The 25,177-nt window shown below is 37.6% G+C and overlaps 1 long non-coding RNA gene across 13 annotated transcripts in view; it reads left to right on the top strand.

The window, feature by feature from the left end:
- LOC111606232 overlaps window positions 1–24,246 on the top strand; it is a 48,906-nt gene extending 24,660 nt beyond the window's left edge. Inside the window, exons 2-9 of one of the 13 annotated variants that reach the window (XR_002751988.1) lie at window positions 5,027–5,176; window positions 8,656–8,706; window positions 9,211–9,286; window positions 14,227–14,297; window positions 18,596–18,649; window positions 18,739–18,829; window positions 23,006–23,141; window positions 23,836–24,246. This is a non-coding gene — a long non-coding RNA (uncharacterized LOC111606232). Of the gene's footprint in view, window positions 1–5,026; window positions 8,766–9,205; window positions 9,287–9,989; window positions 10,291–14,226; window positions 14,298–18,595; window positions 18,650–18,738; window positions 18,837–22,984; window positions 23,142–23,835 lie in introns of all 13 variants that reach the window. The other 12 variants (XR_002751987.1, XR_002751986.1, XR_002751979.1 and 9 more) reach the window with 12 other exon arrangements.
- The last annotated feature ends 931 nt before the right edge of the window (window positions 24,247–25,177 follow it).

Genomic DNA, 25,177 nt, shown 5'->3' with positions numbered 1-25,177 from the left:
TGCTTCATTTCCTGTTGTACTTTTTTGATATTTATCCCTAGAATTTGCTTGTTTAACCAAATGAACATCCATATTTCTTCCTGCTAATTTCTGGCTGTGGGATTGCAGTTTTCAGTGGAAGGCAGCCAACCAGTACCCTGCATGACCCGCTGCATTTGAGACAATGCCTCCCAGCTATATCAAACGATCAAGTGGCTGACCTGGTTTGTTCAGCAGCAGATGAAAATGGGATTTCCCACAGAGCTCTAGAGTCACACTGAGAAATGCCATCCAAGCACTCCTGCATGGCTCAGTGTGTTAGCAGCAGCTAGTTTGGTTTCCACTTATAAATAGCAGGGGCACGCTAGCGAAAGTGCTGGTTCAGATATGAGCGTGCAGCAGAGCCGGGACCCGGTCCAGTCGGGCCGCTGTGTAGAGGTTTATGTGATTCACAGCTGACGTTTCTGCCAGGCTCAGATACCAGACCTCTACAAATAGGGTGAGATCACTGGAAGAAGGAGAAGAGGAGGAGGAGGAGGAAGTGGTACCAGTTTAGCCGTGTTGGTTGCTAACCTCACCCACATTCCTTCTCATACTCTGTCAGGCTCCTGGAAATAACACTTTCCCTGATATGACACGTGGCATCCCGGATTTCTGCTGCCACCTTTTACAGCTGCTCAGGAAATCAACTTTACAGCGAATGATGGGACAAGTTTGGAAATGTGACAGCAGGAGGAAGCATGTCTTCTGTCATTCGACCACTTCAGATGGACATTTTTAAGTGCTAATAGAACAGAAACGACTTTTAATGTCAGGCAAAGGGAAAATGTAGGTGTAACCGCAGCATCAGATTTTAAAGTGTAAAAAGTATGTAAAAAACAAGATTACTAGAAAATCCTGTGGAGTTATTAGAAATAAAAATGTCAGACTTGTAATCCAAGGGATGTGCAACTGAGTTGGATCACTTTTCCAAAAATGTGCATAATAAAATGTAATATAATTCGCAGTACAGTACACCAGTGAAGAAGAACAGATTGTTCAGTAACAGTGAAATATTTTTTTATGAGTAACAACAGAGCTGGTTGTGCAAGGGTTTTGCATCTCTAATTTCTACACTGAGAATAGAACCTAAAATTATTTTTCCCCAGTTATTTTTCTTCCTGATTCCTTGTTCTGCATGTTTCAATGACTTGACTGGATTCAAAAGCAACTTTAATAAGAAAATGAGTTTCTGATATCAACCCTATAACTTTAGAAATACTAGTGAGGCATCTTTTAATGCATCGATTTCACTGAATCATCACCTGCTGACAAAACCCCAAAGCCATCACCAGCTCCCTGTCATCACTTAGGTGAAGTCCCCAAGTGCCGCTGCAACCCACTTGAACATGAAACAGTTCAACACTTCCTATGACAGGTTTCTGCATATATTCCTGAGTGGCTTTCTGTAGCGGGCGTGCTGCCTTGAAGTGCAGGAAGTGGAGGAGCAGCAGCCTGAGAAGCTCCAGTTTGAGACACAGCTGTCCATTACGACGTCACCGCCTCCTCTTCAGGCGGTTTCCACCCCAGCTTTACAACCACTGAGACAAACTGACGTGGCTTTTACAACTTCCTAAAAGGAGCGAGTTCAATTAAGTACTCATCTTCTGCTTTATGTTTGAAAACTTGATAAGTAACCTCATTCAACCATAAAGATTATTGATTCTAAAATAGAAAACCGGGATTTTTTTAGTCATCCCTAAGCTTTACAAAGTAAGTAAATAAATAAATAAATAAATAATTATGTCCATTTAATTCAGGTATACTTGTTCACTCTAGCAGCACAGCTCAATATTTGAAAAATCCAACCTATTATTTGAGTAAATGAAACATACTATATTGTATAGGGGGTAAAATTAAGGTAGCTTAGGTGTGAAAGCAACTGAGTAACATGCCAAAAAAACATAATTTAGGTTAGATATCTTTTTTTAAGACATCAGCTCAGTGAAATAGTTTGTAAGTTTTATCTAAAGTCTTTATTTAAATCCTAATGGTCTTAAACGGGTCCAGAAATTTGAAAAACCAAACCTCTAATTCAGGTAAATTTGCCCAATGGGGCTGGAGAAGATACATAAAATGACTATCTTAGCCAAATGTCACTGAAGGATTTTTATAATGCATGTTTTACTGTAAGTTGATTATTTTCCAGGGACTTAAAGCTAATAAAACTCCTGATGTCTGGTTTTAAGTACGGTGGAGGAGCAAGGATGCTGTGGGCTTGTCTTCTACTTGAGATAATTTCAAGCAAAAATCTGATGGACTCTTTATATGCTAAGCCATGTGACAGCAGGAACAGAATAAACTGTACCGCTAGTCATTCTGTAAAATTCAGTTGTTTTTTTACACAAAACTTTCAGTGAGAATTCATCCAGTAAAAGAATAATTCATAAAATTTTTTATGCAGTGTTGATTTGGACAAACTTGCCAAAAACTTTGTCCAAATAAATGTTTCGTGGGGCATGTCTGAAATCTCAACTAAAATAAAATTTAAAAAATGATTTCTTTATTATTGAAATGTTTAGTGAGTGTGAAATTGTAATTTCTTGTCTTCAACTAAATAATTCCCCTTTGACATTTCAGTTGAAATATTTGCAGACATTTTTTTCAGATTTTTTTCTAAATGTTTTTAGCATTATATTTGATCATTGTGTTGTATAAGTGGATGTTAATGAACTGAAATCGATTTTCTCTCTGTTTTTGGTGAGGTGAAGACTTCTGCAACACCCGACGTATAAGAAGCAACTTTATTTTCAGATTAATACATGGCCAACATCATGGTCATTACAAATCACCAAACAGTTTGTGTTTAAATAAAATCACATAATACAGGAAATAAATGACACATTCGCACATAAACAGACTGACCATTTAGTGAAAAAGTTGAACCTCTTCAAATTTAAAAAGGAAATCATCTTCCTTAAAACGAGACAAAGTTGCACAAGAAAATGCGGACTAGTCAAAGATACACATAGCAATCACAGGAAATATAATCAATATTATAAAATTTAATGAAAAACAAAAATACTAAATAGGACACATAGAGAAACTCATTAATAGATTCATCATTTATGTCTGTACTTTAAATAAAATATCCAAATTGCAGCTCTCGTTTTAACAAACATCACTGTTTTTGCTCACACCTTTTGTTGTTTTTATATTTATAAAACCTGTAAAAATGTGTTAAGAAAAGCAAAGCAAGCTGCTGAAGGCGGCTGGTTCTGTTCTGGGGACTTCTCTGGCACATCTGGAGATGATTGTGCAAAGAATGGTTCTTCACCAAATGAGACGTTTATGGAAAACCCTGAGCCTCCTCTTCATCACTGCCAAACAACAGCAAACTGTCTTCAGTCAGAGGCTTCTTTGGCTCTGCTGTGATACTGACTGTGACTGCTACCTTCTTGCATAATAGTTTAAATAAAGCTGCTGGGGCTCAGACCATGCAGCTTTGTATTGCGATGATCTCCCAGTTCACATTTCAACACGTTATTGAGCAAGATGCTGAACTTTACAATGTTTCAGAGAAATGTGCTCAGTGGTTGTGTGAGTGATTAGTTCAGCTTTAGTCTAAGTTTGAACAGACATTTAAGAGCTTCAAAGAAATATTTATTTCTGCCCTTAAACATGAATGTTTGAGGTCATTAAATTTATTTTAAATTCAGATGAAGATAACCTACGTAAAAAACTGTTCAAGGGATGAGACAAAAAACTAACTCATTGTTTGACCTTTAACAATGCTTTTTACTCTAATTGGTAGAGTTGTTTTAATTCAGGCACATTGGACGTTTTCTAAGCATAAGCATCTAGTTTAAGATCATGGTCTTAAACAAGGTCTGGACTTTGACTAGGTCACTCCAAAGTATTTTTTCCCAGTAAATAGCAGAGTTGGACTTGCTCATATTCTTCGATCACTATCCTTCTGCAAAATTCAGGCAATGATTTAAGAAAATGCTTGACAGAACCATTAATTTTTCTCTCTACCAGAAACTCTTGAAGAACGTCATGTGATCTGTTCTTGAACGTCACCTCACACCTCACAAAACTCACCATCAAGTCCAACTTTGAATGCCTAAAAAAAACCGACAACTGTGCTTCAGAGTGGCCTAGTCGAAGTCCAGACCTATATGAGATGACGTAAAACCAATCTAGAAAGAAGAGCTGCTCAAAATTCCTCCACAGTGATGTAAAAACCTAATTCACAGTTGTCACAAAAGCTTGATATCAGCAGACACAATTAGCTGTTACATTTAGGGAGGCAGTATTGTTTTACTGAAAAGCCATGGTTTGGATGTGTTTTTTCTCTATAATTAATTAAATTCCCATCTGTAAATAACTTTTTACATTTACTTGGTTTATGCATGTAAGGGGGCAAAGACCTTTTCAAAGCACTGTAAATAAATAAATAATGTAATCACCAAAGTACTAAATGTAAGTTGATGTACTTTTCAAAACTATATTTATGAAATTGTAAAAGTATAAATATAAATCACTCAGTCTCAACCAATAGACTGAGTTCTTTTTAGCTGCCTCCTCTGATTTGTAGGCTGGTGGTTTGATCCTGACTTGTTTTATAGCAGTTTGGAGCTTTTGCTAACTGGCTAGCATCCTATCGGGACACATGCTCCAAAGATGAAACAACTAAAATGGCTGCAGTTGGTGCAAAGGATTGGCTAGCAACCAATACATTACTAGAGTGCTAATATTAATCTGTTTAAACCTGCAGTTCTCTGTTGTAGCAGTTTTAGTGGTCAAAATGCAGTGATTGAAGATATAACAATGGAGTGCCTGTATACTGTTGTAGATTTTGTGCATACTTTCTTTTGCTACATGTCCTGTATCTTTCCCCGCTGTTTACTGAAAGCCAAATGCATTTCTAACGTTGATCAACTCATTGTGAAAGAGACATTGTGTTTGCATTAAGTGTTTCTCAGTGACCTGCTATGAGAGATGAAAGTTGTTTTTTTTTTCAGACAGTCATTTCAGGATATGTCTCCTTTTCTGTGTCTTGCAGGCAACGGCTGCTGCTGCTGGGACCGCAGAAGCTCACCGCTGTGGATCCAATTAACTCACAATTGAGGATTTTGGACTAAATAGGAAAGATGCAAAGATGGAAGCAGACTGTGTTGGATTCAGTTTCACAGCATCTTTTAGAAGCATACGTGTACATACAAATGAGTTTTAATAGTACCTACTTCCCCTTTCTTTGACAGGACACAGATACACCCCTGACTGGGCCCCCCTGTGGTTCATTGAGTTTGGGAAGTACCTAGTAGTACAACTGCCACTGTTGCTCTTAAAGGGCCAGCAGGGTGTTTTATTTACCAGAAGTCATATTGTTGAATGTTTGAAACTTTTTAGCTTACATTTAGGTGTGTTGTGTATAACTGATGTGGTCATGAGGACTTTGATATTTGAGACCTGGAAATCAAGACGCGACTATATATGGACGCAAGTGAAATAGGGGAGGGACTTGCTTTGCAGCCAATCCTAAACCTATGTACATTTTTTAAAAATTGTCTATTTACACCATTTTTGTAGCTCATTTTAGGCACTTCCTATTGTTAAATGTTGGAAAAAGGTGCACACTTTTATGAATAAAATTGTCAGTATAGCAGAATCATCATTGCTTTGTTTTTATGTTTGTATCCAGTTAATCAAGGAAGCCTGTGAAGTCACCTGAAGACCAGCTAGTGCTGCTTACAGGGGAAAACCTTTCACTCTACTTATGAGCCACTTGTACTTTTTAACAGATCATTTTACACCCACAAGACACCTTACTGCAGAATTTCAGTGTTGTTGTTTTTACATGTGATTAACAGCTGAGTCAGCGGCACCAATTCCCATCAACAAGATGTCTGATGAGATATTTTAAGATAAATGTGAAAGATGATCAATTTAGGGAAAAAGTGAGTGAAACAGAGCATGTACACCATCGAAAATGTTGAGGAAAAACATGCAGTAAAGCTGTTAGAGCCCGATAGAGGTTGCATGTTACGACTGTTGTTGACAGCATCGACTGCCTTATTGGTTTAAGTGTCTGGGTTTAGTGCACCACAAACCAAAAGTGGGTTATTTTCTCATGTCGTGAATCCTGAAAACACCCCAGTTATGTAATCTACACATTTGCCCGAACATTTCTGAGAATGTTTAAAATGAAAGCGAAGGTAAAAGAATGAAAAACCGTAAGTTTGAGAACCGTAAAGCTGAAATAGTTATGCATGCACTGTTCTTCTGCACAACAGCGAATAAACAGCGATACAAAATCTTTCACTCTCAGTTTCAATCTTAAAATTTAATTGTCACGTTGACTTCCGTGGATTGTGTGCCTGAAGCGGTCTGTTTACAGGTGAAGGTCTGAGGGCTGCCTGGGCAGCAGCTCCCCCTAGTGGTGAACATGGCAATCTAATTTCAACTTTACATAAGCAGGCGGAAAAAAATTAACAAGCAGAGATGCTTAGTGAACTTATTAAAGCTGTTAAAGAGGAGGGCAAGAAAGAAATAATATGACTGGATACAGAGCTCCACTTGTTGATTTTTTTTTTTTTCACGCAAGCTAACTTCAGTACTGTAGCACAGCTAGCTTATACTGGAAGTTAGAAAAGTAGAAATGGGATTGTTTTTATGCCACTTACTATATAGTAACAAGTAGAGTCAAATACGTTTATTAAAGATTGAGGTTTAAGACACCAGCATAAAAATATGTACTGTTAATGAGTTTTAAGTTGCATATGGACAATTCAGAGAATTAAGAACTATTTCCCACTAGTAATAATTAGAAGAATGCATCCTGAATTGACTCACAACTTCTTTAGGAGAAATGATTGCTTTACAGTTTCTCTATTATATATTTGTTTGTATAACAGAAATGAGTGAAAAACAAAAAGCTGAAATTCAAAAGTTAATCTGCTTAGACAAAAATTAGCCACCTTAAAAGCAAATATCTGAACACTGGCTAGTTGTAATTGTTTTTCAGTTTCTGAAAGTTGTAAAATCTTTACATTTCATAATCTTTGAAAAACGTATTTCCAAAGCACATTCTTATTTAATGTTTTAAATGTAATTCTTCTTTTTCTTAGCTGGTATCACTTGTTTCATTCTGGGATTCGTTGGTCTGTCTGGGGAGTTCAGGTGTCACTGTGGTGTGGCAAAACTACAAATCGCATTATGCAAAGAAAAAAATGACTCATCTCAGAAATCATTTGTGTCAATAAATTCTGCTCTTCCCTATAAACCTAGAGAAGAATCTGGCTCCTTAAACCGAGTTACTGCCTTAAAACTGCAAGTTCAGACAATTAAAATCAAAACTTTATTGTTAAATTAGCCACTACTTTCCCCTTTATCATCAACAAGTGGATAGGGTTTGCTTTGAAAACAGGGATTACAATTGGCTTAAACCTGTTGTTATTAAACTTAAAATATACTAAAGGTATTTTCATTTTTTAAATTGAACTCCCACTCCCTTTTCTTATCTCAAGTAAGTTAAGCATGAGTCATTGAAGTTTTAACTTAATTTCTGTAATTCATATAGGTCTTAAATTTAACACATAATGATATGAAAAGTATTCAACTGAAACTGGGGAAAACCATGTCTTGTTTTGGTTTTAGCTCGAACATGTTAAAATGTTCAGCAAAGGAAAAATCCCCCTGAGTAACACTAATAAGAAACAAAACTGAAGAACATCAAAGTCAAGTTACAGATAAACAGGCTGAAAATTGACCTTCAAAACACAAATGTTTTAGAAGTTGCACTAGATTTAGATTTTATGCTATATGGTGCACAAATTAAAGCTAGGTCACAATAGCTAATATAAGCTAAGGTAACTTATCTAATCAAACAAAAACATGTAACTACCCCAGATGAATTTAATAATCATGTTGCTAGTAATGTTTTAAGATCTTATGACATATTTTTTAAGTCAAAAAGTGGGAAAAAATATTATATTACTGGATGCATCATTAAGAATATTAATGCTAAACTAACTTAGCTTATCTAAAATATGTTAGCTTAGATAAGTTATTGTAAGCGAACCTAGCTTAGATTATTAAGTAAACTCGTTTACATTTACTAGTTCCTAAAATCCGATTTGTAACATTTTGTGAAATTTGACAAGCTTGTTTTGTGTAAACTATTAGCATGGAGTTCTTATGCTAAAGTGACTTTTGATCACAATTTATATCAAAGAGATTGAAGTTGTTCTTTAGTTGGTTTGTGGTCATTTGACTGTCTGGTATTCTTCAGGTTTGGCAGTACAGTACACCAGGTGTAAGCCATCTAATAGATTTTAAAATCCTTATCTTTGGCTAGCCTTCAGAAACTCTTAGATGTGGTCAGCTGAGCAAAGCAAAGCTCATTAGACTGGATATTGCTCCATGTCACTTTTTATCACGCTTTCTCTTGTACCTTGGTCCCTCCTTTGCATGCTTGAACTTTCTTTGGAAAACACTCACCCAGGGCACTTTTGCCTGTTCTGAGAAGACTCATGCGAACTCACACTGTGCCAGGTCAAGCTTTTTGATTCTGACTTCTGCTCACTTTCATGTTGGGATCAGGAGGTGCGGGAAGGAGGTTAAACAAACACAAAGCTCATTAAAATAAACCTCTGTCAACTCCCACTCTCTTTTTTTTTCACTGCTGTACAGGAATGTGCTGTCAGGCGTCACAACCCACGCATAGCTGCTGCAGGACTCCAGGTAATGAATGAACTGGGGATGTCCACCCAGTAAGCAGAGCACAAAGACAACTGGTAAAGGTTGGCTGAGTTTCCCACCACTATGACACCTCATCAGATAATATGCTGTTATATTTACTGACATGCCTTTTAAGAAATGTTCATATGTATTTCAGTCCTGACCTTTTAACTACCCATATAGATCTGTCTTAGTAAATCTTAAAAAGTTTGTGGAAAGTTGTGACATATGTAAATATCTTGGTTATGACGTAAGTGAACTTGTTTATGTCTAATTGGAAGTATTCCTCTAATCTTCTATGCAACATAGCTGAAGTCAACCATATTGGTTGAAGAGCATCTATGAAAAATATTTTTCACATCTACTCATAAATTCTCAATTTGACTGAACTTTGACTGGGCCATTTGTTAACTCTTGCTGTTTATTGTTGTTGTCCTGTTGTCTCAAATCTTTTACAAATTCTAACATTTTGTCTTCCACGACTTTCCCATCCCTGCTGAAGAAAAGCATCCCCACATGATGATGCTGCCACCTCCATCTGTGACTGTGGGGATGATGTGTTCAGAGTAGTCCAGAGTATTAGGTAAGATCTCCAAAACGTTTTCTTCCATAGGTTTGCTTTGTGTCCTTCATAAAAAACTTCATACAGGACTTGTTTGTTTTCTTTCACCAATAACTTTGTTATTGTCACTCTTTCATAAAGTTCAGATTTGTGGAACGCATGACTAATAATTGCCCTCTAAGCAGATTGCCCCATTCTGAGTACTGTATTTTATTTAGGGCTAACTGAGTTGAGGGGGCAGAATGCATATGTATGCAGCACTTTCTGGGGGATTTTTTTGTAATGTTTGTGAAACCATGTATCCTCTTTATTTCCATTTCACTCTTAGGCTTTCACCAAGTGGAGTGTATCTCATAAAACAGCAATAAAGAAACATTGACGTTTGAGGTGACAAAACATGGATTATTGACTCCATTGTTTTATAACCTGATAAACTTGCGAAACGTTTAATGTTAGCTATGTTTCCCGAGGATTTTTCTAGCTTATGTTTTTACTCTTAGGGTGAAGTAAAGGACAAAGGCATTTGCCAATAGATTTGATTTAATCCTCATTTTGTGACGCTTTTCACAAAGTTAATCTTTTCAAGTAAAATAACTACTTACTCTGTTACATTACCCCTGTAACCTTGGCTATCTACACTTTCCACCCTCATCTATTTCCTGCCTGAATCAGTTCAAAGGAATGCATCTAAACGATAATAACTTTCTTTATTGTCATCATTCAGGGTGTTTTACTTCAGGGAAACGTCTGACTTCATCGTTAGTGTTCACGCCCTCGGCCTTTTGATGTGACTGCTCTGTTTGTTCACCAGCGCCAGCGGTCTGCTCTCTCCCATTCAGCTATCGACTCACTTGTTAAACTCCCACCCGGCCACACACACACACACGCCGACGCACGCATGCATACACACATGCTGGCTGGGCTCCACCAGTGGCATTGTTTGCATTTAACACCAAGAGGTGAGAGGCGTTCAACCTCGTTTGCACATCACGTGTCACAGCCACTGCCTGCAGGGCTCAGATCAGGTGAGACTTCTCACCTGCTTTTTTTTTTGTGTTGTTGATTTTTGTTTTTGTTTTGTTTTTTCTGCTTTTATTAAGCTGTTTCTTATGAACACACACAGCCAGAGAACATTTTCTGAATGGTGTAATCTGCTTTTTCTCCACTCCACTATTCAAACATGCAATTCACAGTTTAAATCAATTGTTATTGATGCAGCTGGAAATGCGTCAATGCACCTTCTGTGTAATGTACAGAAAATGCAAAAAGTATGTTACCTTTAAGTATATCTGCAGCATTGTTTATCTTAAACAGTATATGGCATGAAACAACTTACCCGTATTGGGATTTGTATATGTTTTGACATGCAGACAGGGCCTAAAGGATTTACTCACTGTCAGTAAGAATGTTGCTTAATATATTGCCAATTTTCTTCTGCAACTTGTGGGAACCATTTTGCAGGATTTTATATACTGAACAGCAGTTAGTGGCTATTTTTATTAGCTAGCAGGATTTGCAGGAATGTATTCCTTACAGGATTCTACTGCACATAGAGCCTTGCAAATGAACCTATTCACAATTTGGCTCATTACAACCACAAACAATGTGTTTGAACCTCTTAAAGCTGCAGCAGGTAACTTTTGTAAAACCTGTTTTTTTTGTTTTCATATATGTCAAAAATGTCACTATCATAATGTGATACACATTATGATGTCAGAGGAGATAATGGCTCCTCCCTGTGGTCCTACTGCCATTTGCAGAAATACACCACTCCAGGTCAGAAGGTCTTAATGCAGTCAATCACACTCATGTATATGGTACTCACGCATTTTCATACACAGCATGTTTGAGCTAAAGCTTGGCGGTTTGCTGGTGGAGAAACAACTTAACATTGCATTAAAACTGTTTATCCATCATCATCAGTAGCTATGCTAATTAGTCTATTCGTTTCATGATAGGTTTTACTGTGGGGAGGAGCTGTAATGTGGCAGTGAGTAGGTGTGAGCAGTATTTACATAAGCATGATTGACAGTAATACAGCGTATTTCTGCAGATGGCAGTAGGATTACAGGGAGGAGGTAGAGGAGCTGGATTTTTTTCACAGATTATTTGTTTCAGATTATGCTGTCAGGAAACAGTAACAGTTTTAGCAAATATGTAAAAACTGTTTTGTAAAAGTTACATACTGCTGCTTTAATTGGGATTTTGTATTCCCATCAACCCTGACCTGCATCAGAAATTTATCTGATTTATTTTTCACACAAGGAATGTGTTTTTTACAATACATTTTCAGGTGATGGCTAGAGCAGTGCTCCACAAAATGTTCAAACCTTGGCATGTTGTTTTTTTGACCTAACCCTACTATAAACTTCTCCGTGACTTTCTCCCTGACCTGTCTGCTGCGTTCTTGCATTTTGGTGGTGTTTATTCTCCATAAAAAGGCAGCATTAAAGCCTGAGTATTTCCAGTAGCAGGTTTAATAAGGACACATCAGACAGATGGGCTTTAGGTTTGAAGATTTAAGTTTTAGAGCCATATAATTGAAGGATATGCTTTCTATAGCCACTTATTTGGAGTTATGCTATTTGGCGGTGTGGATTTAAAGTTAACACTTCATCCTTGGGTGTGCAATAATGTGTCAATTCAAAAGAGAAAAAGGCAGATGTTTTAGTGGTTTCTGACCAAAACTTGATGCACTTCGTGCTCCCTAAGCTATAAACTGTCTAAATGTGGATAGCAGCAACCTGTTGTTAGCGCTGTCCTCACTCAGGCTTGCAGTCTGCGTGGTCCCATAACTCTGGACTGCACGCAGTCAGCCGTGGCGGCTCATCACCACGGACTGCTGCAGATGATGAAACCTGCGTCACTCAGGCATCATGGGTGAATGGCCAGGGAACCATAAGTTTAACCTCATTCTCTTCTGCAAATGTGAAGAAGAAACAATTCTGACCACTGAAATGTGAAAAACATAGACAGTGTTCCCTGGAGCAGAGTTTTGGTGTTTTGACTCTTGAACGCTGCCGATATGGTGATGATGTCAGTGAGCTGATGTTTGTGCCAAAAAAGGAAGAGTAGCTTGTTTTGTTGTAAAATAGCAAAAAACTATTGCATTGTATGCAATAATCAACATGCTGTTATTATTCCACCTGTGGGTTTATGTATGAGCACAGGTTGTTTTAAGTTACATTTAATAACTTTTTGACTCCTTAGTTAATTTATTTATTATTTGGATTTTATTTACTTATATGTTTGTTCATGTTGTGGATGGGCTTGATTTGATAAAATTAATTAATTATGATTATGCTTTTTATTTTATTTTATTATTTTTATTTTTATTTAATTCTCATGTTAAGGGATTAGAATATTTCAGGTTTATTGACTTGTAATTATTAGCTTTTTTATTTGTATTTAGAGGTTTGATTTTATGAAATATATTTATTTATAGTAATTTGGTAATTTATTTATTTTATTTTTTTAATTAGGTTACTGATGAGGATTGGAATTACTATTATTGTTATGTATGTATGTATGTATGTATGTATGTATGTATGTATGTATGTATGTATGTATGTATGTATGTATGTATGTATGTATGGATGGATGGATGGATGGATGGATGGATGGATGGATGGATGGATGGATTGATTTCCTTCTCGCCTTGTTTTAAATGCCAAAAATATCGTTTTGTGTAAGGATGACTCAACTTTGTCAAAGTTGCACTTTGCCAGGTTTAACACCTTGAAAAATATATTTATTTTTTATTTTACTCAGCTATTTTCTAGCTAAGTAAAATAATAGCAATAGTGAGATGGCTTCTGAAACATCCTGCGTGGTTTTAATCTGTCAGAGCTCGTGATTTTACTGTACACCGAGAGGGAAAGTTGCCTTCTGACTCAACTGGTTGCATATATTAATGCTGGGGATGTAAAGCGTTGAGTGTGCAGTGTACCTGAAACTCAGTCATTCCCTGAGACTGCTGCCACCATTCTTCTTAGCTTTAAAACACAGTGGTGGATGACAGTTGTGATAAAAGTAAGTGGAGACTTTCGTGTTATTAGACTGTTATTCGGAGTGGTTTCTGAAGCTGAGAAACAAAGAGTGTGACTCACATAGAAACAGGAACTATTAGAAGTTTGGACAGTTTACATGAAACTATGGTTACTGCCTAGTATGTGTTGCTGCTGCACTGCAGAAGTTTGTATATTTTTGATTTCCTTGATCTCAGCATGTTGCTGAAGCAGGATATCTATAAATGCAGACAGTGTAGTAAACTTAGCTTTCAGCCATTGCAAAGCTCATTGACAAGAAAATTCAACAGCTGAAACCAAAGAGAGGAAACACTCGGTTTCCTTGTTCCTCTTGTCCTAACAACCATACATGGCGGGAACTTCATTCACAAATTTGTTCTGTCAACCCGCAACAGCAGGCAGCGGCACATTCTGAGATTGCAAAATGCACTGAGCAATGCATGCACATTGCAGTTCCTTTTGCACTCCCCTAAAATGGTGCTCATGCAATCAACTAACCCTTCTCTTACAATGTCGATTTTGAGGTTTTGTGTGCAGAAATACAGGATCAAATGCAGCTAATTGAAATCTCACCACTGAAACTTTCTAGGTGGCTCCGAAGTAGTTATATTTTATTGGTTATAATGACATTAATTCATCTTTGCTTTGACTATTTTTACTACCAAAGGTCTGTGAGGGTGTGCTGGGGGTAAAAATAGAAAAGTCCATTAAGCCTCTAAAGTGTCTCCATCAGCAAATCTTCAATTAAAATAACTGCTCAGGCTGCCGGTCATTTAATCCCTTTATGTAAAGGATCTGCTTCACTACACCCATGTGCACACGTGTGCGAACATACGCACGTGTGTCCTTTATTTTTGTCTGTGACAAAATCTTATCTCATCATGAGATAAGATGTACATTGTATCTCATCCATCTTCGTTTTTGTTTTTTCAGTCACATGTGAGCTGTCATAAGCCCCCGAAGCAAAGAAACTGCAGATTAAAAAGAGTCCCGACTTGTTGCAGGTGAGCCGTTACCTCTTTGTTCCCAGGACGCTTGTGCAAGACTGCGCTGAAAAAGCCGAACATTCACACATGCAGCTACTTCCTGATTTTTTTTTTCCTCCTCACATCTTGGGAAAGCGCTTTCCAGGATCATGCTTCGTCATTCTCCATCACAGGGTACTTTTATTTTAAATTACTACTAAGGATAGATGGGAAGGCTGTAAAATTAGCAGACATTTAATCAAAGAAAGTGTTATTATACCACTGAAAGTGAGCCTAATGGTTAGAGTAAACACCCTGCAGATACACACCAATCCTCGGTCTCCTGAGCTGTCATGCTGGATGAACTCTGATGGGGTTATATTAAAAGGCTCAGTTACTCCTCCCTGCTCATTCAAGGAAACTGAAATATAGACTGGTACACCCTCTTCTACTGAGCCTCTCTAGTTTGTGTTTCACCCTTAAACTATGAAGGAATTAGGATTGGATTTCATCTGCAAGCACAATCCCAGTCGTTCCGGTCTTTTTTAATGTGGGTCGCTGCGTTCTGTCTTAAGTGGCTTTCAGGTATCAGCCTCTACGGCGTATTTCCTCCTGGATCATTTATAGTCACTAAAATTTACTGCTGGTTGCCTTGACCCCTTTTGCTGTCGAAGCATAAGGGGTCAAGGTGCTGCTAAAGTTTTTCATGGCAAAGACTCAGTAAGGTTTCAGAAACTTTCTTCAGAGTTTGGTTCAGGTTGATATGTGAAATCAACCAAATTGCAAAGGTGCTCTGTTGTCTCAAACTGGTTTCCATGTTCAGGATACCAGTTTGAGAGGATCTGAGCCTTGTGGCATGTTGCAATATCCTGCTGGAAGCATCAGAGGATCAGAATAATAATCAGCTTTATCAGCCAAGATTGTGGGCACAAGCAAGAAATTTAACTTCGGTCAGTTAAATTCGGTCAGTGTACAGACGTTAAAGCGGCAGCAGGTCATTTTTATTTAAAAAATACATTTTTTACATATTAGTTAAAACTGTCACCATGTTGTGATGTTGTAATATGAGGCAGATCCTCCACCTTCTTCCTGAGCTACTGTTACCATCTGAAGAAATGGTCAGAAACAACCATTAAGAGCCAGGAGGAGTGACTTAGTGCTGTCAATCATCCTCATGTATGCTCAGCTATATGTGCTAATGGCACAGAACCAATTAAGAGTCCCAGGAGATCTGTTTATTTGTCATCATTGGTGGCTATGCTAACTAGCATGAGCATTAGCTCTGGTATCAGGAAGAAGCTGTACCATAGTAGGGATGAAGGGAAGAGGAATGAGCAGCTCGTACACAAGCATAATTGACATAGTTAAGACTCTCCTCCATGCTCTGATTGGTTGTTTCTGCTTAGCACTAGGAGACATCAGAGGAGCTCAATTTTTTTCACAGATTTTCTGTTTCTGAACTACAAGGTTTACTGTAGTTTATGCTAGAGGACTAATCAATGTTGTGAAACAATGATGTTCCATCTCTAATTGTCCAAGTTTGGTCAAGCTGTGGACCTGTGGATTAAAAATAAACCAGAGTTATCACACCTCCACCACACAGCTTAACACTTGGTATGGTGTGTTGCACCAAACCTAGTTCTGTGCTTTATGACCAAACGTCTCTGCTGTGGTCTCAGTTATTTCAAACTAGTTGGAATAACTACCAATGAGTATTTTACATTACTGTGGAGAAACTTTGATTTGTTCTCTTTGACTAGGACATCATTGATGTGTTTTTTGTTATGCCATTTTTTTGGGTGTGAGGTATTTAGAAGAGTGCTTGCTTGTGTGCTTTGGATCTTTGTCTGGCAGCATTAATGTCACAGACTGATGGCTGGACATTCTCCATCAGGTTTTCTGGCAGAAAGCAGGATTCATGGTTCTACTGCTAATGGTAAATGGTCCAGGTCATGATTTAGCAGGACATCACCACCATGTTGTCAGTCCTAAACTTGGTGGATCTTTGTGTTTTTTGTCCTCATTGGTTTTGGCCTTAAATTTCACTGTTTATACCATTTTTGCTGAGTCTCCTTATTGTTGAATCGTGAGAACCAAACTTACCTGGGTTAAGTGAAGTCTTCAGTGCTATAGTTATCGTTGTAGTTATTTTGTTACCTCCTCTATGAGTAGTTACTGCACTCTGGAGTGATTTTGGTAGATAGACCTCTCTTGGAAAGGTTCACTGCTCCATGTGAGTCTCTTTGTGGATATTGGTTCTCTCCCAAAGCCTTAAAAATAGTGTAATAACCCAATGTTTCTTATGTGTTTCTTAATTTGGGTGTGATTAGTTGCTTTTTGAGGTCTTTTAGTCTATTTTCTTGTCGCCAGAAAGGCAACTGTGTGAAAAATCTACTCGACCAATTTTTATAACACCTCAAATGGAGCTGCAGAAACTTCCACTTTGGTCTTGAAAGGAGCTCATTCTTTGAGGAACTTTGGTTTTTAAGACAAAGGATGATAAAATAATACTTTGGGTGCAACACCATACAGTAGATCCAAATGCTAACCCTTCAGTTATTCATGCAGGTCGACTTATGACGTCTTTTAACGTTAGCAGCTACCAAACTGTCACTTCATTTCCTCAAAGACTTTCTTCTGAAAGTCTGTAGTTTTTCCAACTTTTTACCGATTAGTTGATTTGTTCATGGATCAAGGTGTTTGTAAGAACTTCCACCTGTTTTCTTGTTTTATTGTGAAATAGTTAAACTTTCATGGCTCAGTAGTTATAAAGTAATTTCCCTTTGTCACCCAGCAGCTGCAGCAGTAACAGAATCTAGTAAAATATTTATTGATTCTAGCGAAATAAAACCAAGAGGGCTTTGATGACAATGGAAAACGTATCATTTAGGTATTGAAATTTTTCAGTTTTACTTAATCTATTCTGTTCAGCATCTTCAGTCTGAGTCATTGCTAGGGGAAGTTGTTGCTGTGTGTATGCATATCTTTTTGTTGAGAAAGGTAGCGCCACTTTTATAGGGTGTCATTTAGATTCAGACGGTGTGTCTGGGACTGACCCTTATCTGCAGAGCAGTCAGTCACTTCTGAAAAGAAAAGAGGGGAAATATCAACTATAACAGGCTGTCAACCTAGGCTCATTTTCTGTTTCTGTTTCTGTACTTTAGGGGAAACATTCTTGCTCTTCTGAAAAGTGTTAATCTGAATTATGCAGTGCTACGCTGATGATATGTCTTGACACAATTGGAAGAAGTCAGAGCTGATCTAAGAGGATGTGTGCAATGAAAAGTGGTTTACGCTACCTCCCCGCTCACAGCGGGGAGTGAATTACCTTAGCGTTTACACAGATGCTGGCATTCAGACAGGGCCATGAGAAAGGCGAACGACGGGGGATCAGGTTGCAGAGTGCATAATTTTTTTCTTCCCCTGAATTTGTCTGTTTTCAGCTTGACGCTGGTCCAACGTGGGTTCGTCTTACGGGTGCCCTCCTGGGGTTTTCTTTCGGGGAATGGGTCAGACCGTGAGAGTGTGTAAATGCCGGGTTAAGCAAACTAACATCTGCGCTGATTTTCCTGACACCGTCTTCACACCTCGTGAAATGTGAAAACAGAAAGACAAAACATGCACCGATTACAGCCTTTTTCTCTTGCTGAAAGTTTCAGAGAAGGCATATGGTTTAACATTTAAATTGCACAACAGCATAGGAAGTTGCTTCACAGGATTTTAAGAAGAAAGTAAAGCTGCTCATGCTCATTTTGATGCGGTAAACCACTACTCTGCAGCTTGAACGCTATCGTATCTTGTGTAAATGCCTCATGCATTGAGCCTTTTAATTTTACCTCAGTCCTTGCTATGTTTGTTGTCTCACTGACACTTCTAGGAACAGTGCTAGTCTTCAAAGAATGTAGATCATATTCTTTGCTGTGTGGCCCTAAAATAACACAGCAGTTTCCTTTGTGCTTCAGCTGCAAGTTTGATAGACTCACTCTAACTGTGCGCTACAGCTAAACTATGAGTCAATGCAGATGTTACAATATGGTGACAACCTCTGTTTAGTTTAATATTCTTTTAATAAAATCCAGTGCTAGCTTTCTTCAGGAGTCACCTAGTTTGTAACTAGAGTCCAATTGTATGTTATTTATTCCGAGTGCAAACCCAACTCTGGATAAGCTGCAGAATCTGTTAACCTGACAAAAAAACGTCATGCTTCCCACAAGTCTGGCCTTTATGGGAGAGTGGCAAAAAGAAAGCAATTGACGGAAAAAATAAATAAATTAAATTAGTAAAAGATGAAGAAGTCCACTATTCAGAGATAATTGTTTCCCCTTGTTTCTTTTCAGAAAAAGCCTGTTGAGTGGCAGAAAATCTTATGAAGGAATCCATAAAAACTGACTGTAAGTAAGTAGGTGAAAGTCAAAAACAAGTGTTTACTTCAGGTCCGATTACTACTTGAAGTGACTGAATCATCTGTGGTCTGCCTTAGGAAAACCGCTCCTCTAAATACTCCTCCTGATTGCTGCCTGATGAACTCCAGCTGCAACCAATCCGGCTGTCACACCCTGGAGAGAGAGAAGGTAGGAGGTACATGTCCACACACACCCACAGCCTGCACACTGTTTGGTGAACCCAACCACACCTCCATGAACTGCACATCACCTTGAAGCATGGTGGTGGGAGCATCATGAACAACCCCAAACATGCAGACAAAGCAACAATGCAATGGTTTTTGATCAAAACACGTTCATGTGTTAGAATATCCTTGATCTAAATTGAATTGAGAATATTACGCAATACTCAAACCATCTGATCTTGAGCTGCTTTGCAAAAACACAATGGTTTCAGCCCGCAAAAGACGTGCTACTGTAATTACACCAGAAGGAGATTTTACAATGTTCTGATGCAGAGAGGCTGAACAGAAATACACAAATGTCTCTCCTTTCATTTGTAAGCAATTTTAACAAGCTTTTCTTTCACTTCAGAATTGCACACTGGTTTCTTCCACATAAAATCCAAATAAAACACCACAAGTTTGTGGTTGTAAAATGAGCAAGAGTAGAATAGTTCAAAGTTTTGTACCGACTTTAGAAGATTAAATAAATTTAAAATGCATCTGACTTCAGAAATCACTCCTCACAGCTCCTCCTATGTCAAAACAGTAAATGATCAAGGCTTCTAAAAGTTTACCTTGACAAAATTTACCTAGCAGACAACCATCAATGTGTTTAAGACTGGGCCAGTTGGACAACATGCAGGTCAGCTTCTGAAGCTGCAATCCGAGCCCTGGTTCTAGTATTTAAAGGAGTAAACAACCCAAACAGTGCAACACTAGAGTGGAAATGCATTACTATACGATGAGCTCATTATCTCACCATACAGTGGTTTTAATCATTAAGCAGGGATGGTGGTGGTTTTAGTTTCAGTGGGATCACCCTGACTACAAACTGTCCACTCATATTACAGCTAATACAAACCTTGTATTTCCATTGACTGCCCCACAGTCACAATATTTACATAGTGGAGCTTGCAATGACCTTTAAATGTTCAGCAGCAGATAGTTAGAGATAGACAGAGATATGCAGATATTTGTATTGATTTAGAGACATAAACACTGTTTTGTAAGACAAGCAATTGATTTGTAAGCAGAATACAATAATATAGATGGCTTCAAATTCAGCTGACATTCAACATGCATGTCAGGTTCTGATGCTGTAATCTGAACTCCAACAGTGCAATACTAGAGTGGAAATTCATTACTATACTATGAGTTCATTATCTCACCATACAGTGGTTTTGATCAGAATTAGATCTGCTTTATAAGACAAGCGGATCTAATTCTCAGTCCAGCAGAATGCAGTCATATAGATGGATTCAAATTAAGTTAAAAACAGTACAGTCCTGTCCTATTTAAAATACAGTGCAGTCCAATTCAGTTGTTGAAAAGTTATGCACATTGGACGGCTGATTGCATTGCAGTAATCCCTCCTTAGCAAGCATGCAGAAACAGTGGAAAGGAACAACTCCCATTGATTAGTTTTGGAAGGATACAGCTAAAGAAATGATCAATTTATCAGTTTGACTAATAGTGGATAATCTATTAGATTAGGAGGTGGAGGATAAATGGCTATTAGACATTATTTATTTACAACTTCAACACTTTAATTCTTCAAACCTCCTGATCGTCTTTATTTGGACTTTCTGTGGCTTGTGTGCTTCTGTTACGGTCTTAAAGCTCTGAATTTCAAAGTGTGCTCAAGTGATTTATGAGGTTCCAGTTCTGAACTGGAAAAAAGTAGACCACTCCCTCTGCCCTAGCAAGTTAATTTGAAGTTGGAGTTAATGTTCCTGATGTCTTGAGCATGAGTATGGAGGATGGAGCTGGAGGTGGATAGAGGTGGTCTGTCTTGGTGAAGTAGAAACAGAAAGGGAAACATCTTAATTTAAGGATCCATGTATGTTGATTTTTATGTATTTGGCAAACATGTCTTTCAAAAATAACTAACAAATGAAGGTATAACAGTGCAAATATACTATCTGGTATTCAGAGGGAGCAATAAAACACAGTGACATCTTTTTGGATAGTTTGAAATCTCAAAGTTCCCTAAATCACATCCGAGTGACCCGGTTTATGACTTCCCAAGTAATGGGATCCACAGATGGACCAAGACACAACTTTAAGAGCTGGAGGAAATGTTAATTAAACAACACTGGCGCAGCTCCACCACTTAATTTTTTTTGGCTATAGATTATAAATTAACTAAAACAGTCTGCTTTAGTTATAACAGAAGTTCTCTTTTTTTATCACATTATAAAGAAATGCCTTTATATGAGGTTGTATTCATAACTCTGGAAAACACGATGCCATCAATTACTAATTAAGCTTAATTGGTTGCTAATTAATTTAAGATTGGTTGGTTGGTTGGTTGGTTGGTTGGTTGGTTGGTTGGTTGGTTGGTTGGTTGGTTGGTTGCAGAATGATTGACTGAATGTGAGAATTGAACTTTAACAAAGACATTTTTAGATGTTTCTCTTATTAAACATCTAAAAATATATATATCTAAAAAATATATATATACTCAAAAGTGTTTTGGGGAAAATCTCTTTCAGGTAGGAAAAAGTAACAACAGCTTAAGAAACCTGCAACAAAAAAAAAAAAAACCCTTTTGAACTTTTGGTGTCAGGTGACCTTTTCAGAGAAAGAAGTTGAGAAACACTTTTAGATTTAGGTCAGAGATTTTCCTTGCACTTAAACATGACATCACAGGACTTCCTGATCTAATAATGCTTCCAGCAGCCTTATTATGTCCATTTAACTGGATAATGGCGGTTCACTGGATTTGTGGAGTCTCAGTGGAGACAATGAGGACACAGAGAGAGGCAGCTGCTCTGTCCCTTGTGACGTCTTTTCTCTCGCACACACACATGGAGAAACCACAAGTGGAAGCTTGTAATTTTCAGCCTGGTGGCGTTTATGTCTGATCTAGCTTTTGTTGTATGGGCTGAGTATAGTTGTGGCAAAGCAGCATAGAATCATGCACATCCACAAATGACAGCTCAGGCTCAGAGGAGGCTGGGTTCACAGAGTGCAAACATCACAGCACACAAAATTAATGCACAGTTCCTCTTTTTACTATCAACAGATCAGATGCAGTAGGAAAAAAAGGTCAGCTACGACGCAGAATTTTATGAATCAACACGTAGTAAAAGATCCTGTCCTCAGTAATGCCTGCAGGGGAATAACGCTGTTGACCTCATGAAGGACCGTTCTTTATTTAAACTGAATAAATCAAGTATTGTCTTTGTGCGCAGTCATAGCCACGAGACGAAGTCCTGCTATAATCTGCCACCATGTTTGTTAATAGGCTGATTATGATGGCTGTGGTTGTGAGGATCATGTGCGCCAGTGTGACGGACAGTGAATGGCTGGCTGTGTTGGCTCACAGAGGAGGAGACTCTTGGATGAAGGGAACATGAAGAGCTTTCTCTATCTCTACTGTGCACACAAATATGCATTTCATTACTAACTTTGGACAGAAATAGCTCCATGCCTCTGGTTTTTGGGCTTAAGGCCACCTCAGCTGAGCTCTGATCTGCAATCTTCAACGTCATTCGTGGAATCCTGTCCAACAGTTTTCTCTTGAAAACTGAACAGCGAAGAAATTAAAATTTGTGCAGAACCTTAAAACCATGACTAACTTCGTTGTATTCTACGTTCCAAGACAAACTTTGTAGAACATCAAAAAAAAAAACCTGCTGCTTTAATGTTTTACAGGAAAGTCTTAGACTTACTGAAAACCACAAATGTACTGAGTCATGCAAAACAATCATACAGTTATGCACATTCTTTTAATAGCTACAAAGACCTGGAAAATATCTGGTGATTAAAATGAGCAATGAAGTGTAACATTATTCAAGCCAAAATGTGTCAAATAACTATCAACAACAACAACAATGATCAGTTGTAAAAAGGAACAAGAAAACAACTGAGCACTTAAAAAATGTACCAACAAATTATAACAAGTATATCAGTATCACTTTAATATTGTCCCTGTATGAAAATTTGCCTTGTAGCCAGATGAAAAACATAAAAAAACAACCTCAAGCATCAACACAAATATTAATTAAATACATCAAACTAAAATGAGAAACCAATCAAGCCAATCACATTTTAGACTTATCTGAATAATGGCCTCAGTAATAGAACTGTTTTTCCATGTGTTGGTCCTTCTTAGGTGGTTTGAATCTTTTTCCAGATTGATGGAGTTCAGATTCTCCATGAAGTGGATAATAAGGAGACTGGAGATTGTCTTTCACTCCGACTGATCAAGCAACTGATCAGGTTCGAAATCTGGGAGCATGATGGACTTTGAGCTGAGCCTCCAGAAACACGTAAGCACAATCGCAAAGTCGACCTTCTATCACCTGAAGAACATTTCTAGGATTAAAGGACTAATGTCCAAGTCAGCTCTAGAGAAACTTCTCCATGTGTTTATCTTTAGTCGCATTGATTACTGCAACTGTGTCGTCACAGATCCTCCTAAAAAGCCAATCAGACTGATCCAAACTGAGCTTGAATTCTCAATAACACTAGAAAAAACAGAGCACATCTCAGACCAGAGACTTTATAATACTTTTGTTTGTTTATAAGTTACTGAGTGGCTAACGACCAAAATATATTAAAAAGCTTTCTTAAGTTTTCTGGTTCTAATCTATTCGCCAACCCCTGAACTAGGACCAAACATGAAGAAGAAGCATTTAGTTTTTATTTTCCTCAAATCTGGAACAAACTTCCATAAAACTATAAAACGGCTGAAACACAGCATCATTAAATCAAGGCTAAAATGTAATTTATTTATACTTGCCTTTGGTTAATAACCAATTGTTATTGTTTCCTTTACTTTAGTGTTTTTGCTTGCTGCTTTATGTTCCTTGTAATTAGATAAAGCACTTTGAATTGCCTTTAGCCGAAAATGTGCTATATAAACACACTTTAAAAATGTTTGAACTACATCAGGCAATGTCGTACCAATAATTTTGTCAGTTTTTTTTTTACTATTAATATTTACTGTCTGTCTACCTATAGGTTAAAATGGTGGAGATGACGGCTGAGAACATCATCTTTGCTGCTTTCTCATCCTGAACAACTCTGAAGATTTTTTCTAGTTACTTTGGAACCATCTTATCTCTGTGGTCCTCACACATTAATACCATTCAGAAGAAATCCCAGCAGAGACTGGTACAAGAAGTAAAACCTACTGAAAGAGCTGCTGGACTTCTTCTTTTTCCTGTGCACATCCATCACTGAGTGGTTTGGCTCATCCACAAAACAGGAGAGGACCAGAGCACTTAATTGGGAGAGGATCATCAGGGCTGGTATCCCTTTTATAGTATCTAAAGGTGGTGGACTGGGATACCTTCTAAAATATATACACAAATCTTTGGTTTTTGTGACATGTACGTTTTAAGTCTTGCAATAAAATTTTCCACCACCTAACCAAGTGAGTCATTTGTACATCACAAGGTGACACATATAAGAGGGAAAAGCCTGCACAAAGATGCAGAAATGCAATGTGTAGCAAAAAATCTTTAAATGGAAATGAAAATAACCAGACATAAAACAGGCTAAGTGAAAACGAAACTAAATACAGCTCTAGAGAGAATTAAGAGACCACTTAAAATGATCAGTTCTCTGATTTTACTCGTTATAGGTATATGTTTGAGTAAAATGAACATTATTCTTTTATTCCATGAACTACTGACAACATGTCTCCTAATTTCCAAGCAAAATTTTGCTTGGAAATTGTACTTATTATTACTTATTTATTTACAGAAAAAGAGAAAGAGATGCAGTGCTTTCAGACCTCAAATAATGTGAAGAAAATATGTTTATATTCATTTAGAAACAACAGTACTAATGTTTTAACTCAGGAACAGTTCAGAAATCAATATTTGATGGAATAACCAGGAGGTCTTCAATGGGGTAAAACCCTTGGATTTTAGGGGTTTCTTAATTTTTTCCAAAGCTGTAGCTTCCATATAGCTACAATTTGATCCAAATTTACCATTAAAACACCAAAAAATAAAGAGATATTGACAGAGTGTAGTGACAAAATACTGACAAATAGACACAATATAACAACAAAAATATGAGGAATAACTGCACATACAGAAATGAATCAATACAATTTAACAACAAATATACACATAAAACATAAAATGCCAAAAACACAACACAATCTTACTGCAGACAGGAGGAATAAAAGTTCACACAAAATAACATAAACAAGAACAAAATAACAAGAAGATGTAATTAACAACAAATAGACGAATTCAAAACAATGTCATTTTGCTCTAATCTCTTTAGCTCATCACAGCCACTGAAGACGGTGGATTTCTTTGTGTCTCGTGAACTTTTGGTTTCTTCC

This window comes from Xiphophorus maculatus, chromosome 21 (genome assembly GCF_002775205.1).
Source record: "Xiphophorus maculatus strain JP 163 A chromosome 21, X_maculatus-5.0-male, whole genome shotgun sequence".
Lineage (NCBI taxonomy): Eukaryota > Metazoa > Chordata > Actinopteri > Cyprinodontiformes > Poeciliidae > Xiphophorus > Xiphophorus maculatus.
The sequence above is the reverse complement of the archived record's forward strand: the minus strand, read 5'-3'. Positions and strand labels throughout refer to the sequence as shown.